The following is a 17,978-nucleotide window of genomic DNA, read 5'->3' on the forward strand; positions in this document are numbered from 1 at the left end:
TGTGGATCTTTGAGGACTTTGAGATGACACATCAATTATAGGGGTTTTGTCCCACTTAGTTGCATCCTCCTCTTCAAAAGGGTATCTCCGCTTAGAAGAAGAAGGCAGCTGGCCTTTTCTCTCTGTTTTTTTCCACTCCCTATCTATAAGAGTCTTGATCCTCTTGTTAACTAGGAATGTGCATCTCCTCTTCTGATCCAAGCCCCCGAACATGACATCCTGAACTGTTCTGGGAGCTTTGGCATCGGCAATACCCATGGTCTCGCTAATAGCCTTGACTAATCTTTCAGTATTGTCCACCGGAAAACATGGCCTACCCCCTTCATAATCAGCCGAACACTCTGATGAAGACGATGAAGAGAAGTCAGAGGGGGGGGGGATATTCCCTCGTGAAATGGGACTCTACTGATTCCTCTGAGTCTGAGGAAACCCGTTTCTGCTTCCTCCTCTTACGAGAGGTCAAGTTCTTTAAGGAATCCCTGACCTCCGTCTGGATTAAGGTTTTTAAATCCATAGAAAAACTAGGGGACTCCTCTGCTATAGTTTTCTGGATACAATCAGAGCAAAGGTTTTTCGGGTAGGAGCTGGGAAGGCTAACTTTACACAATGCACACTCTTTATTCTTAGAACTGCTCTTTTTAGGTTCCTAACAACCAGAAAGAAATGAAAAGAAAAAAAAGAAGAGCACATTACTAAGGTGAACTTCCATGAAGATCACTCATTACATTGCCGTTCAGACTAGGGTACCGGAGGCGGTGGTTGCCGATCACATGAACGCTCCCATCTGGCGGAGGTGGATTCACGAGATTTCTTCTGATCGGTTCTCGTACGACCCCCAGTGCTGTGTCTCTGATGATGGGAAGACTCCTGTTGCTCCGGTTGTCTCACATTTTGTTTAGACTACTACTCCTACTGCTACTGCTGCTGCTGCTCTTTAATAAATTAATGGATTGCACCTCACCAGAACTGTTACTGGAATCAGTGATTAGTGTAACATTTCTGATGTTGCCACTTTTAATTCTTTTGTGGAGCAGGAGTAAACACTTTGGAAAAAGTGTTATGAAAACCCCAAGTCGAATTTCTTTTTTGCAACCTCAAATTGCATAAAAATTTTGCGTCTTTTCAAAGTATTTTATGCTAGAATTCTGGTGTAAATACTTTGATGAATCGGGGCCTGAGTTTTTCCTCATGCATTTGTAAAGGAGTACAAATATCAGAACAAGTTAATTAGTGCTTATTCACATATCCGTATTTGGTCAGTGATTCAGCAGCATTTGTAGGCCAAAAGCAGGAGTGTCAACAAAATACAGGAACAAGTGTAAATCTTTAATTATAGTTTTCTTCATAACGGCTGCATCCCTAGTTTTTTCCTACAAATAAAGAGATGAATCACATCTCAGACGCATTCTGTTTGAAACTTTCAGGCAGATATCAGTATCCACCTATGCAAAAAAAAAAAAAAAAAAGCCGGTTGGATAGACACAGATCTAGACTTCTCATGTCCAGCCTACTATTCATTAATAGTCACAGACTTACTATACTGAGGATCACAGCACTGGCAGGCTGGTGAGTTCAGGTCAGGAGATCTGCAGTCAGTCCTGAAGTCATGGTCCGTACTTGGACCATTCTATACGGACATGTGAATGCAGCCTTATGTGAAGTTCACACTGCACTTATACTTTTGTCTATGTTGGGGACTTTTCCCATCGACCCTGTTCACCAGACAGAAGCCAAAAGTGTGCTCTTTTGGCTTCCATCTTTCCAGTACGTGTGTGCATACCATTTAACTGTGTAGAAAGGACACCAGACTGTACTTTCCTATTGAGATCCATCTATACCATGCAGAATTCGTTATTTTACAATGGTTTCCAAGGTATCCTGTCTCTGGTCACTGTTGAGAATACTTCCCGCGCATAAACACCCAACAATGGCCATAAACGCAATGTATCTCAAGCCTTACACATCCTAGCTTTCCAGAGCTCGGAGCACAATTATGTCACGTAGCTAGCTGGTCTTCAAAGAAAACAAAATGTAACATGGTTAAATATGATGTAGAGGTATCCCGAACGTCCAGAAGACTGTACAAGTGTAACACAGAACAGTATCAGGCAGCCTCACTTAAAATTCCAGCTGTATCTTCCAGTCCACAGTTATAGACCTTGTGAGACCTGAATGAGCGGGATTTATGGGCCTGTCTTCAAGGTGAACTTCTCATCTTTTATGTACTGTTACACGACATACGCTCTGAAGCGCCGACTGAGGAGACATTTGCTCGTGGCAACAATGCTTTAATATAGATGCCTTCAAATACCGCCGGCATTGTCACACTAAATAAATGCAAAAGACACACCGAGGGGACATTACAAAGCAAAATAACACAGGTAACAGTCTCTTCTCAATTACGAAGCTGAAAATGTCCTTGGCTTGGCATGTGTTTACTGCGAGACCAACTTATGAAAGGTATTACCGAAGCTTTAACCACATTCTACTAAATCATCCTAAAAACCCAAATGATGATTAATGCTCCTAAACCAAAAAGCTTTCCATTCAACTGTTTTAATAGCACGGTCTGGAGTCAGCTGCAAGAACTAATGTCATTTAATGGCATTGGAAGAGGAGCTCATCACACACAATTTTTATAGAAAGTTTATCAAGGCAGAAAAAGGACTCATGCAGACGAGCGTATAAATCGGACCTGTGCTACTTTGAAATCAGACAGCACACTGACCCAAGTTATTCAATAGGGCTGGTCAGATGAATGATTTTTTTTCTGGTTAAGAGTGTCTGTGGGTGCGTTCCCACATTCAGGATTTGCTGCGGTTTCGATGTTGCGTATTTATGCAGCGGTTAGATGTTACAGCATAGTGAATGGGATTTCTAGAAACCCCATGTCCACTATGAGTCTCCGTGCACCTGTGGATCACCCGTTGAAACAGACATGTGGCGCGTCTTTCAGATCCACAGCATGCAAATTAATCTTGCGGGTCCGCATGCGGGCTTTCCCCATAGGCTTGCTTAGAGGAGGAAAACCCACATGTGTAAAAACGTAAAATGCGTGTTTGCTAATTTGTACAATAGGAAAACATAAAAACGTTAAAAAATAAAAATAAGAACTATTCTTGTACTGCTGCTTATAATCGAGGTTTCCTTGTAAATCCCAAAAAAAAGCAATTCAGACAAAACCCTCAACGGAAGCACTCACTTATGAAGCAAATGGAGTCACTTTGAACTCTTGTCTGGTCTCGGTTCTGGTGGTGTCCCATCATTTTAGGCATCAAACACAGATGCATGCCTAAAAAGATGGATACCACCGGAACAGACTCTATAGTGTCTCCATCTGGAGGGGGGGGGGGGGGGTTCGGTTGAATATCGTTTTTGTGAGATTTACACAGAAACCTCAAAGTAAGTGCTCAGCGTAGAACACAAGAAGGTGATTCAGCCTTATATTCAAAGCGCTCAAGAAAAAATAAAAAAATGATGTGCTTCTAAATGTTACTAATAAATAGCCTAATTTATCCCGCAAAAAAACAGACCCTACTCAGATCCCTCATCTCTCACTGGCAATATAGGGGGTTTTCATGTTAAAGGAAGAACAAAGACTATGGAAAGTGACGGCTCTCACGCACTCAAACAAATATAGTGAAATCTGCGCTCCCATGTTAGGCATTATTGTAGTGTTGAGAGCACACTGAATTTACAGGGTGCATGTCTCCAGAAGCACAAGATGGGCATAATGTATGGGGGTGCTACAATATATGGGGGGCACAATGCATGGGAACTAAACTGGGATATTTGCAATTCTCCAGAATAAAGCCGGGGGTGGACGTTACAAAATAATCACTGCAGCCGTAGGTGAATTCATTGAGAGGTGCAATTTCTACAATGGAGTCACTTTTGGGGTTTTATGCTGTTCTGGCACGTTAGGGGCTCCATAAATGTCACCTGCGAACTATTCTAGCAAAATCTGTTCTCTAAAAGCCAAATAGTGCTCCTTCCTTCTCAGCCCTGATGTCAAAAACTACTATTAGGCCACACGACATATGGGGCATCACTGTGTTCGGGAGAAATTGCGCAATAAATTATGGGGTCCAGTTTCATCTATTATCCCTTGTGTAACTGCCAAATTTGCAGCAAATAAAAAAAAATAATAATTTTACCACTAAAATGTTGTAATTTTCACATCTCAATGTTCTAAAATTCTGTGAGGCACCTATGGGTTCAAAATACTCACTACACCCCTAGATGAATTCCTTATGCAGTGAAGTTTCAAATATGGGGTTACTTGGAGGTGTCGGGAGGTGTGGGGAGGGGGGGGGGGGGTGTCTGCTGTTCTGGCACCTCAGGGGCTTGGCTAATGGAGCCCACAATCTATTTAAACAGAATCTGTGTTCTAAAAGCCAGGTAGTACTCCTTCCCATCCGACCCCTGCTATGTGCTCAAATAGTAGTGTACATCCACATATGGGGTATCACTGTTTGGTAAGAATTGCATAACATAATGTGGGGGTGGGGACCATGGGCGTGGAGAGCAGTGAATATTCATACTCTAATAGCAGGCACACAGGATCACTGAGCCAATGCAGGAGCCAGCGGCTGCTGCTCACAGTGTTAGCTATTAAAGAAAATGAATATTCACCTCCACACCACAGAGTGGAGAGGAGTGTTCACACTGTGCAGAAAGGAGGCAATGACAAGGAAAGTCCAACTTAAACGGCTTTATTCAGCAAAACTCACAGTTCAAAACAAAAGCTGTCCTCCGGATCACAGCCGGGATGTCCACACAGTTCATAAGACCCTGTTGCCGTGGGAGACAGCCATGCCGTGTCCCTCAGGGTGTGTAAGTTGCGGAGCCTTCACAGGCCTGTGTTCAGCCTCACACAAGCCTGAACAGAGCAGAGCCTCTTGCTCTGCTGCTTGCAAACCAAAAACTGACACACCCAAACCTTCACTGCAGGTTTTTAAAGGGAATCTGTGGCCATGAGCCACTTGTAAGACCCGAGATGGAGGAAGTGGACTGCCCCACTGCCATTCCTGTAGTCCACTCCAAGAATAAAAGCCCATGCCAGGTTTTCTTAAATCCAACTTAGCAAAATAGCTTGACTAAGTTCAAACTTTAGTTTTATTCTGCACTGCAATCACAGCTGTGTTTCTGTAATAGCAATGCACTCCAGCGGGTTTAATATGCTTCGGTGCGCATTCTGGGGGAGATATATATATAGTCCCTCACATATGATTCCCGTCACTGCCTCACAACTCCCATAGGCATGGAGAGGAGTGTATATTCATTCTTTTTAGTGGCGGGCACACAGGATCGTCGAGCCTCAGCAGCCGGCTACCGCTACTGCCTGTGCCTCGCTCCGCCGCTTCCCCCCCACTCCACCATCCACAATGTATTATCTGGACTATAAGACGCACCCTCCACTTTCCTCCAAAATTTTGGGGGGGAAAAGTGCGTCTTCTAGTCCAAAAAATACGGTAATTCCTGTATAGCACACCTGAAGGGTAAAAAAATTTCAATTCAGAAGTATTTGAGGGGTGCGGTTTTTACAATGGTATCACTTTGGGGGAGTTTCGAATATATAGGCCCCTCAATGTCCATTTAAATCTGAATAGGTCCCTAAAGAAGAAGGTTTTGTAAATTTCTTGAAAAAAAAAGAAATTTCTGGTGAACTCTTAACCTCTCCAGCATCCTAACAAAATAAAATGACGTTTGGAAAATGATGCAGATGTAAAGTAAAGTAGACATATGGGAAATGTTATTTATTTATTTTTTTTTAAATTGCAAAAAAAAAAATAATAAATTGTGAATTTTTCAACATTTTAGCCAAAATTCCAATATTTTCACAAATAAACACAAAATATATCAACCTAAATTTACACTAACATAGTACAACTTGTCCCGAAAAAAAAAAAAAAGTCTCAGAAACAGTTGGATGAGTCAAAGCGTTCCAGAGTTATTACCACAAAGTGACACTGGTCAGATTTCAAAATTTAGGCCTGGTCATTAAGGTCAAAATTGGCTCCGTCACTAATCGCTTAATGTAGAATGAAATGCAACAAATCTTGTAGAACATCATTTATCTACAAGAAAATGGAAACACATGAAAAACAAATGTTCAAAACTTCTCAACATGTCAGTTAGTACTTAGCTGGGAAACATTTAGCTTTAATTAGGGTCTTAACTCGTTAAAGGGAATCTGTCAGCGGGTTTTGTTATATAATCTTAGGACATCAGAAGAGAAGAGACTGAAACGCAGAATTCAGGGATGCGTCACTGTGAAGGATTTATCACTAAGAGATTAACATTCCGGGACTAGAAACTAAGCAGCTCACCATTTATGGACTTTGTACATGGAGAGCCTGGTGTGGGCGGGGTTATCTTTCTCAGCTCTGCTGCATTCTAAATGTAAAAGCTTTGATTGTGTAAGAAAGAGTATAGATATAGAGTCTCTTTGCCTACATTACGCTGATCTCAGATGAGGTAGCAGAAACCTCAGCAAGGACGCTTATCAGATCAGAGAGAGCAGGAGAGTTTCAAAAGGCTTTTCGGGGTTCAGGGGGTTATATAACTGGTGACAGGTTTTCTTTAAAGCTTTAATGCACAGCACAAAGATACAACATGTATGGATAACACTGAAAAAAATATACATAAATTTTACTACTCACTGAACTGTAAAAGGGGATCACCACGATAAGTGGCCAGAATTACCCCCTACAAGCAAAGGTCCCTGGCCAATACAAATAAAATGAGAGGGAGAAAAAAAAAAAAAAAAAAAAAAAAAACACAAATGGAATTCATTTGAACTCTCCGTTTATGTGATTGCAGTCTATGGCACCGCCGGGGATTTGCCTGAATCATGTTTTAGGGGGAATATGACAGAAACCCTGCAGAAATACAGTGTGAACAGGACTTTATATTCTTTTCTATGGAATACTGCAGTCTATTATACTAATCAAAATTGTCCCAGAAAACTGTTTTTTTGTAAATTCAGTTTCTTTCTGCCTTTTTTCCACAAGCAAACTATGTAAAAACACACACACACAAAAAAAAGAAAAAATAAGCGCGTACTATGCATAAGCATTTTTCCTGCCTACACTTTTTTGATGCAGAACAATTCACAGCTAAAATTGGGCATGGGAGCATACCCATAGACTATGTGCGCACGGTGAGTATTTGATTGAAGACACTTCTGTAAGGTTTCTGCATCTCTTAGCTGCAGGAAAAACATTTTTTTGTGTGTTTTTGCATGCTTTTGTAAGTGTTTTTTGTAAAGCAAGGAATGCTTTTTTGAGCTAAATAAAGATATTTGAAAGAAGAAACGTGGGACATCGCTTTGGATTACCGTCGGACCTGGGGTGCAAATTTGTTAATTTAAATGATTAAAGAATGTGTCTGTTGTATTTCAAATAAAGTGTTTTATTCTCAGTGTGCGTGTGCGTGTGCGTGTGTGTGTATTTAACTCTTATTACAGGTTTAGTAATGAGGGTGTCTGACACCTCTTCATTAGTAAACCTAGGGCTTGATGTCAGCTTGATGACACCTAATCCCATTGAAATATGAAGTGCCATTTCTGGGGCAGCTGTGGTCTGCCCTTTTTAGCCTATGAAGGGGCCATTAGGCTAACATATTCCCTGGCTATTAATAACAGCTCACAGCTGTTTGGCTAGCCTTTGGGTATGTCCCCACGATCAGGAACCAGCAGCACTTTGGACACAGCGCATTTCCGCTGCGTCCAAAACGCTGCGTTCTAATGCCGCACTTGTTTTGTCAGTACATGCGGATCCATCGCATGGAATGACATTTCGAATCGGTCAAAATCGGCAGCGGAGATTAGCGTCTCCGCTACAAAAATTGACATGCTGCGCGTGAGTTTATGCAGCGTCAAAAACAAGCACAGTGGGCATGGGATTTCTTATATGAAAACAAAATGAAGTTAAAAAAATGGAGTTGGCTCCCGCATCATTTTCATAACCAGCAGAGGGAAAGCAAACCACTTGTGGCTGATATTACTAGCCAAGGAAGGAGTCATTAGCCAAAAATGTTCCCTGGCTATTAATAACCCACAGCTGCTTGCTTAGTGTTTACTGACAAGATTACAGTAGGACCCCAGATAAAAACTGACAGTGTCCCCCTAATAAAATGTAACCAGTAAAGGTTAAACAGTCAGCTGTGAGCCGATATTAATAGCCAGGGAAAGGGCCATGGATAATGGCCCCCTCAGAGGCTAATATCAGCCCTCATGGCGCCAGATTATTTATTTATATATCTCCATAAGATGCACCAAATCTGGCGCTTAGCCTCGCTCTTACCACTTGCCCTGATGCGGTAATAGTGTTGGGATTCATGTCAGCCTTGTATTGGCAGCTGACATGAAGACCTGGCTGGTAATGGAGGTAGTCTATAACCCCATAGTAAAGGTTTAGAAAGAAAAACAAGGCTTGAAGAAAACATTTATTTGAAATAAAAGTCCACACGGTTTTAAATATTTAAAAATGAAAAAACAAAACAAAAACCAAACAGTATACTCACCTAACACCTAATCCGCTGAAGCCAATGTCCCCTGTAAAAAACAGAAAAACAAATCCTCACCTAACGCCCATTCCATTTGAAGCCATTGTCACTTGGAAAAAAACAAAAATAAAAAACAACCATATCCCTCACCTGTCTGACATGATGACATAATCCAGAGTGTCCCACGCAGATCTGGGTCAGTTCTACAGCAGTCACATCAACAATCACTGGTGTGACTATTCTAGAGGGCAGCCGACTATACACTGACACAGGAGTAATCACTAGTGCTGAGCTGCTGGGAGAGAGGTCACCAGAGTTCAATCAGCTGATAAACCCTAGTGACCTCACTTACGGCACCACTGCTGCCTGAGAAATTTTTCACATAGCGTCTGTGCAGTAAGTAAGGTCACCGGACCTCATCAGCTGATTGAACTCCGGTGACCTCTCCCCCGGCAACTGAGCGCTATACACTGGTGCAGAACAGGCAAGTAGTCAGCATCTACCTGCTGTTAGTTCTTAGCCCCCTGCACAAAATAATAAAATGCAAGATAACCCCTTTAACTTGTGTTAGTCCAAGTGGATGTTACCATATAGCAACTCATATAGGGAGAAGAAGTACACGCCCCCAGTGAAAATTCCAATAACACCTACTTAGACTTAAAGGGTAACTTATTTTACAAAACAATCAATAGTACATATGAAAGATTCTTTGTAATATAGCTCAAAGAAATCTGATTTTTTTTTCTTCACCAGAACTGATCACTCTTAAAATTCAGAATTCATAAGTAAAATCTGTATTCAGTGAAGACAGATTGTTCCATTACTGAGATAGACGATGACGGTAATTACTGGTAAGATACTACTTAGAATGGAGGGGGAGGGAGGAGCTGTGCTTCTAGCTCCTCCTCTCTACATAGAATCTCATCAGCACCAATAGTCATCAGTCACGTGTACTATTGATTTCTTTAGATAAAAATTAAAACAATGGTTATTCTCCGCAACAAAGAGGAGGCATTTTTTTTAAAAAAAATGATGCCGCTCTGCAGCCACTATTACATCATGTGTCTAACTCAACAGGAAAATTTTAGTGAAAGGTTCTCTTTAAGGTCAGGACTATTTCCAGGCCATTCTAGTGGTGTAGTACGATTATTCTGAAAACACTTTTTGATCACAGCAGGAACATGACATGAGCCATATCCTGTGGAATTATAAAAACTTCAACGTCTTGGAAAAGATTCCATGAAGAAAACTTCGGTTTGGCCTCAAGTAATTAGGATAACCTTCTAATTAATATTTTGATGGAAAAACATTCCACCACTCACTGCTGGTTATTATATGCCACTCGAAGCCAGTGCTGTCTGTCAGACATATTCCTGAGAGGCCTGCTACAGGTTCTCTTTCAGAAGCAATACATGAAGTATGGAAAGTATGAAGCTAGTTTATACAAGCATTTAAATACCTACAAACAGAAAAATATTCCTCAGAAATTCTTTACACGCTTTTTATTTTTTATGACCTCTTACCCACATTCTGATTGTCTGGCCACCATCTGAACACAGTATAGCAGTTTACTAACTGAGCACAGTTGGGCGGATTTATCAAAAGCAGTGCTAAGTAAATGCAAAATAGTTACCATTGGCAACCAATCACAGTCAGCTTTTCATTCAATTTGGGCAAATTGCTCCATACTTTTAAGGCCGAATTTAGACATCTGTAAAATACAGTTCATGTAAGGACCGGGATGTACAGAGTGGCCACTGGCTCCAGACCTGACCTCAACAGCCTCATATATGCTTATGAGACCCTCGGCCAGCTCGTATGTCTGGGTTAAATAGCACATGTGAAAAAAATGGTATCAGTGTATCAGTTTATGGTCCATGTGTCCATTTTTACCATCAGTGTGAAATCTGGGAAAGAACACAGACATGTAAACAGTCAAATTAAAATGGGTACGTGCAAAATAAGGGAAAAAACAGGACATGTACAGTACAGACCAAAAGTTTGGACACACGTTCTCATTTAAAGATTTTTCTGTATTTTCATGACTATGAAAATTGTACATTCACACTGAAGGCATCAAAACTATGAATTAACACATGTGGAACTATATACTTAACAAAAAAGTGTGAAACAACTGAAAATATGTCTTATATTCTAGGTTCTTCAAAGTAGCCACCTTTTGCTTTGATGACCGCTTTGCACATTCTTGGTATTCTCTTGATGAGCATCAAGAGGTAGCCACCGGAAATGGTCTTCCAACAATCTTGAAGGAGTTCTCAGAGATGCTTAGCACTTGTTGGCCCTTTTGCCTTCACTCTGCGGTCCAGCTCACCCCAAACCATCTCGATTGGGTTCAGGTCTGGTGACTGTGGAGGCAAGGTCATCTGGGGTAGCATCCCATCACTCTCCTTCTTGGTCAAATAGCCCTTACACAGCCTGGAGGTGTGTTTGAGGTCATTGTCCTGTTGAAAAATAAATGATGGTCCAACTAAACGCAAACCGGATGGAATAGCATGCCGCTGCAAGATGCTGTGGTAGCCATGCTGGTTCAGTATGCCTTCAATTTTGAATAAATCCCCGACAGTGTCACCAGCAAAGCACCTCTACACCATCACACCTCCTCCTCCATGCTTCACGGTGGGAACCAGGCATGTAGAGTCCATCCGTTCACCTTTTCTGCGTCGCACAAAGACACGGTGGTTGGAACCAAAGATCTCAAATTTGGACTCATCAGACCAAAGCACAGATTTCCACTGGTCTAATGTCCATTCCTTGTGTTCTTTAGCCCAAACAAGTCTCTTCTGCTTGTTGCCTGTCCTTAGCAGTGGTTTCCTAACAGCTATTTTACCATGAAGGCCTGCTGCACAAAGTCTCCTCTTAACAGTTGTTGAAGAGATGTGTCTGCTGCTAGAACTCTGTGTGGCATTGACCTGGTCTCTAATCTGAGCTGCTGTTAACCTGCGATTTCTGAGGCTGGTGACTCGGATAAACTTATCCTCAGAAGCAGAGGTGACTCTTGGTCTTTCTTTCCTGGGGCGGTCCTTATGTGAGCCAGTTTCTTTGTAGTGCTTGATGGTTTTTGCAACTGCACTTGGGGAGACTTTCAAAGTTTGCCCAATTTTTTAGACTGACTGACCTTAATTTCTTAAAGTAATGATGGCCACTCGTTTTTCTTTACTTAGAATTTGTATTATGGCAAGAAAAAAGCAGCTAACAGTCTATTTAGTAGGACTATCAGCTGTGTATCCACCAGACTTCTGCACAACACAACTGATGGTCCCAACCCCATTTATAAGGCAAAAAATCCCACTTATTAAACCTGACAGGGCACAGCTGTGAAGGGAAAACGATTTCCAGTGACTACCTCTTGAAGCTCATCAAGAGAATGCCAAGAGTGTGCAAAGCAGTCATCAAAGCAAAAGGTGGCTACTTTGAAGAACCTAGATTATAAGACATATTTTCAGTTGTTTCATACTTTTTTGTTAAGTATATAATTCCACATGTGCTAATTCATAGTTTTGATGCCTTCAGTGTGAATGTACAATTTTCAGTCATGAAAATACAGAAAAATGTTTAAATGAGAAGGTGTGTCCAAACTTTTGGTCTGTACTGTACGTGCAAAACTGACATCTGAATGAGGTCTTACTTGCATTGGGTTTAATAGGTCTATCTCCCCTCGTTGTACACAGACAGTGGTACAAGCAGGCGAAACAAAAGTGGCATAAAACTTATTTCAGTTGTATATAAAGAGCTCCACTTCTCAGAGTGGAGGCTGGGGGGAAAATCTTTTTGTGGAAGAGTTGTTTAGGCATTACAAGTGTGCACAGATTTATGTAATACTCATACATGACAGGGCAGATACTTTACAGTTGTGTAGTAGTAAAACCTGACAATGCACTGCCCAAGGCACACAATGAGGCAGAAATTGTCAGGGCAGAACAAGCCGAGCACTGGCAGAGCTTCAGGTCATTAAAGAGCTTATAACATGGTTGTCATTAGTGTGAAAGCAGACAGACTAGACTTCTACAATTATAAAAGAATAGAGGCGGCATTTTTCAATACTACGAACTGTCCGCATCATCTCAACCTAAAGCCAATGAGAAAAAGTGTAATAGGTCATGGATCAATCCATCTGAAGTCACAGTCAGACAGCTGTATAAATCGGAGCAAGAACAGAACGCAGTGCACGGACTGGCCGACAGCTCTCACCGACCCGTGTGTGTCAGCTGCAAAGAAACACATGTAGGAAGAGTCGCCGGCCAGTCCATGCACTGCGTTCCGCTATCGCTCTGAAGTACACAGCCGTCTGACTGCGCTCTGAAAGTTATCTGTCCCACAATGGGCTCTTGGTCCCTGTGAAGCCACATACCTTTTAATAAAAATATTGAGGATGGAGAGGACTCTGACATCTAATCAGAGAATATGTTATGTACAGCAGTGACTAAGGCTCAAGTGCCCCAATTTCTCACTATTAGACCTCCTTCAGATGTCAGTTGATCACACGCTTGTTCTAACCTTAATTACTTATAAAACATTATGTTCTATGGTGCTGTTCACATGTCTAGTTTACGGCGTACTGTGTGTCTGCAAAAAATGAATTGTAGACATGTCCAAGTTGCTGATGAAAACACCAATGGAAGAAACATGAGCCAACCACCGAGGAAACCCTGATCTAAAACAGATGAAAATTGGTCTGTTTTTCATATACAAAAAAAAAAAAAAAAGATGTCTGAATGATGCCCTAATCTGAATACCTGTGACCTGCAGATGCCAGTAGTTTTAATGTAATGGATCATGTTCTCATTCCATGCGATATTCTTCACATATGGTATTGTGAAGACACGGGGTCTTCTGTGGCCGTAACGCTACTCAGAACACAGGGTGAGGGTAAAACAGCGTGGCAATACTTTATTGACCCACAAAGCAGACAATAAACACAGAACAGTCCGAGCAAAATACCCAAGATCGTACAACATTACACAGTCTCACCCTTCCGCTCCGCCCGCCTGTGATAGAACAGCTGCGACTTCCAGGGTCAACTACCACAACCAGTGGACCCCTGCTTCTGGCAGGCCTCCACAGAGAGAAGGTAGCGGCAAGCTTAGGAAGCTAGCAGTCCATCGAGGTACAAGGTCAGGAGACCCGAGGGTCCCACCCTGGCCTCTCCGAGAGTTTCCATGGGGCCAGATGACCGGCGGGTCCCAATCTGGCTTCTCTGAATGTCTCCATGGGTTCCAGGCAACCAGAGGGTCCCTCCTGGCAACCCCAAACAACATATCTGTGGGGTCAGGTGACTTCATTGTCCCAACCTGGACTCCCCAAATGTAGTCATATCTCTCGGCTGGTCAGTGGAGCAAATCTGTATCTTTCCAGTCAGCGTCGATACCCTTAGGCTAGAATCCTGTAGAATCCAAATCTGTGTCTCTTTGAATGGAGCTGCCATGCTATCCATCTACTGTCCTGAAGGATGTCTCTCATTCTACTTGTAAAGCGTTTCTATTCTCCTTGATTCTCTGTCCCAAGTCTCTTTCAAGTCTGTTTTAAGTCTGCCTCTTACAGAGGCACATGTCCCTTAAAATAGTCACAGTACTTTGTAAGTACACATTCAAAGGTTTGGAGGAAAGGGCAGCCTCATGTCTCATTGTTTAAGCATGTAATGAATGTGCACAATTTGTCATCCTGTCTTGTGAGTCAACAAGCCACAGAGTCCACAAAGGTTAATTAACATAATTAGAAAACATTCATTGTTCCAGAATCAAAGAGGAGACAACATTCAGTTTTATACCAATAGTATGACATTCTTGACCAGCCACAGAAATACAAATACAATTATAAGTCAACAGAAACAAACACAAAGATAATAGTGTATTTCTCTTGACTTAAATCTAATCGTCAGGCTAATTAACCCCTTTACGACGTGGTACGCAATAGTATGCACCACGTCGTAACCCCCGGTTCAGCGCAGGCTCTGGTGCTGAGCCCGCAATGAACCGGGCACACGTCAGCTGATATGTGCCCGCAATAGCCGCGGGTGGAATCGCGATCCACCCACGGCTGTTAACTAGTTAAATGCAGCTGTTAATCTCATTTAAGCATTTAACAGCGCCGCAAGTGCGTCACTTAGGCTATGTGCCCACGTAGCGTTTTTGGGGCCGCGAAAACGCTTGTAAAACAGTCTGCCATGCAAAGCAATGTGAATTCGGATGTGCTGTGCACATGATGTGCTAATTTGCGTTCTGAATTCGCATTGCTTTGCAAAACGCAGCATGACCATTTCTACCGCGATTACGCTGCAGCGTAACAGCGGTGCGTGTGGTACCTGGGATGAAGACGAGACTACAACTCCTCTTCATCCCGGCTACCACGCGGTGAAAAAAAAGAAATAAAAAAGTTAAAAATAAACAAAACCTGTATATTCACCTCTCCGGCGGCCCCCGGTCTGCTCTCCGGTCTCCTCCGGTCTGCTCCCGGCTGCGTCTTCTCTCTTCAGCGTCCCGTAGTGTACTGTCAGGACCTGCGGTGACGTCATTTAGTCAGCTGATGGTCACGCGACTGCTGTCGTCGGCGGTCAGGTGATGGTCGCGCGACCATCAGCTGACTAAATGACGTCACCGCAGGTCCTGACAGTACGCTATGGGACGCTGAAGAGAGAAGACGCGGCCGGGAGCAGACCAGGGGCCGCCGGAGAGGTGAATATACAGGTTTTTTTTTTGTTTTTTTTTAACGTTTTAATTCTTTTTTTTATTTAAATTTTTTTTACTATAGATGCTGCATTTAAAGGGTCTAAGTTGTTTACACATTATAAATCCATGCCGGTTGCATGGATTTATATTGTGTGATCAACTTGTCAAGCACTTTTCCAAATGATGCTCAAAATCGCTTGGAAAAGTGGTTGAAAAAAGACGCATGCGAAAACGCATGTAAAAACGCATGTAAATCTGCATGCGTTTTTTTCTGCCAGAGAGAGGCAAAAACGCTCTGCATCAAATCTGCTACATGGGCACATAGCCTTACACTGCCTGCTACATACAGGCGATCTGATCATCGCCTGTGTGTAGCAGAGCTGATCATGCAAGTGCTGCTAGTAGTCTCCCATGGAGACTATTGAAGCAAGAAGTTTATAAAAAATAAAAAAATAATAATTTTAAAAATATAAAAAAAATAAAAATTTCTAAAAGTTTAAAATCTCCCTCCTTTCGCTCCATTCAAAATAAAATATTTAAAAAAAAAACCCTGCATACACATATTTGGTATTGCCGCGTTCAGAATCGCCCGATCAATATATAAAAAAAGAATTAATCTGATCGGTAAACGGCGTAACAAGAAAAAAAATTTAAACGCAAGAATACCATTTTTTGGGTAGCCGCAACATTATAATAAAATGCAATAATGGGCAATTAAAACATCAGATCTACCCCAAAATGCTATCAATAAAAACGTCAGCTCAACGCGCAAAAAATAAGCCCTCACCTGGCCCAGGATCCTGAAAAATTGTGGTTTTTTTTTTTTGTTTTTTTTAAGTAAACTTTGGATTCTTTTTCACCACTTAAATAAAAAAAATGCCGCTCTCAATCATTGACAACAATATTTAAAAAGAAACTAAAAACTTGAATTTTTATTTTAGAATTTTGTCCAGCATGGAAAGTTATTAAACATTGCACATCACTTTAATAGAGAATTTGTATTCATTCCTGTTTATAATAATAAAAAAAGGTTGCATGTAAGTGGCTTCCAAACTTCTGCTTTTCCCCCAGTCTCTTTGCCTGAATTCAGCTGTATTTCTATCATTGGAGTACAGATGGTGGAAGTGAAAAGGTCAGCACTTGTCTCCTCTGAGTGTTGTGCTAAGGCTGTAATCAAATGAGCGTATGGCCTCCGATGCGAGAGTTTCAGATGCGAGATGCTAATGACACTCGGCTCCAGCTCTGCCGTGAGTGTGAGCTGAGTGTCAGTGCTCTGTGCTCCGATCCTCTCGCATAAGAGAATCGGAACACAGGTGCAGAGGAGACGGAGAAAGTAATTTCTCCATCTCCTCCATTGCCTGTCTCAGTGTATATCAAATTGCACTGGGGTGACATCCGAGTGCAGTTCAAGGTTTCACATGCAACCATAGACTTGTATGGGTGCAAGTGAGGCGAGTCTCGCTGCCAATCACTGCATGCTGCGATTGTTCTCTCATGTCAAATCTGTATGAGAAAATAATCGCTGATCTGAGCTGCCACATAGTATAAAATTGGGCCGCGTGCTATCCGATAAAACAACAGATAGCACCTGGCCGAGTTATATGTCCGTGTGACCCAGACCTAAGCGCTCGTCCGATGTTCATCCAAAAAAGTTGGACAATGGGAATCAGAATGGTTTACCTTTTGTCATGCGAGTGCGTGTTTTTTTTCTCACCTACCATCTGTATACAATGCGGTTTTAACATAATCTTTTACATATTACTCCATGTTATACTTAAAGATAGTTGGCAAAAATAATAAAGCAATCTTATATACAGATATAGATAGAAAGATGGATATCATGCAGATATATAATTTCACAACCCCCCTACATAATATATACTTAGTGTCTTTCATGTGGAGTTTATTGTTGAACTTTTTAGGCTTGTTTAAACAAATAAATAAAAAAACGACATGGGGGGTCCCCCCCCTATTTTATGAAACCAGCAAAGGTAAAGCAGACAGCTGTGAACTGATATTATCAGGATGGTAAGGTCCTTGGTTATTGGGCCCTTTCCAGCCTAAAAATAACAGCCCGCAGTCACCCCAGAAGTGGAACATCACATGAGATGCGCCAATTCTGGCGCTTTGCACTCGCTCTTCCCGATAGCCCTGATGCGTTGGCAATCGGGGTAATGGGGCCTGGGGTTGAGGTCATCTGTGATTTGTTAAAAAAAAAACAGCTGGCATCAAGCCCTAGTGTCAGTAATGGAGAGAACGCTCTGTGAGACTTGGCGACTCTGATGAGCATTCTCGTTAACAACGTCACCAGTGTTCAGAGCGGCCGCATCTCGGAGCGCAGCATGAGCCAGGAGTGGCTGCTGCTAAAAGCCTATGGAGACTGAGAATGAGTTTCCATAGGCTTTTAACGACGGGATCAGGGAACGTCGAGGGAAGCGCTAGGCTATGTCGGACCTGCATGGGATCCTCATTTTCTAATAAATTGGTGAACGAGGGACAGTGTCTGGTTTTTATTTCTCTCTTTTATTACACCTCTCCATTACTAACATCAGGGCTTGATGCCAGCTGTGATTTTTAACAAATCACAGATGACATCAACCCCAAGCCCCATTAACCCGATTGCTCTTCCCGACTGACCTGGTGCGTTGGAAAAGCACCAGATTTGGAGCATCTCATGTGATGCGCCACTCCTGGGGCAGTTGAGGGTTGGTATTTTTAGGCTGGGAAGGGCCCATAACTATGGACCTTTCCAGCCTGATAATATCAGCTCACAGCTGTCTGCTT

The 17,978-nt window shown here is 42.2% G+C and overlaps 1 protein-coding gene across 2 annotated transcripts in view; it reads right to left on the minus strand.

Annotated features, from left to right (window-relative positions):
• PRELID2 (PRELI domain containing 2) overlaps window positions 1-17,978 on the minus strand; it is a 136,042-nt gene that overhangs the window by 116,945 nt on the left and 1,119 nt on the right. The window lies entirely within an intron of this gene.

This window comes from Phyllobates terribilis, unplaced genomic scaffold (assembly GCF_046119375.1).
Source record: "Phyllobates terribilis strain yellow unplaced genomic scaffold, ASM4611937v1 Scaffold_11__3_contigs__length_659146591, whole genome shotgun sequence".
Classification (NCBI taxonomy): domain Eukaryota; kingdom Metazoa; phylum Chordata; class Amphibia; order Anura; family Dendrobatidae; genus Phyllobates; species Phyllobates terribilis.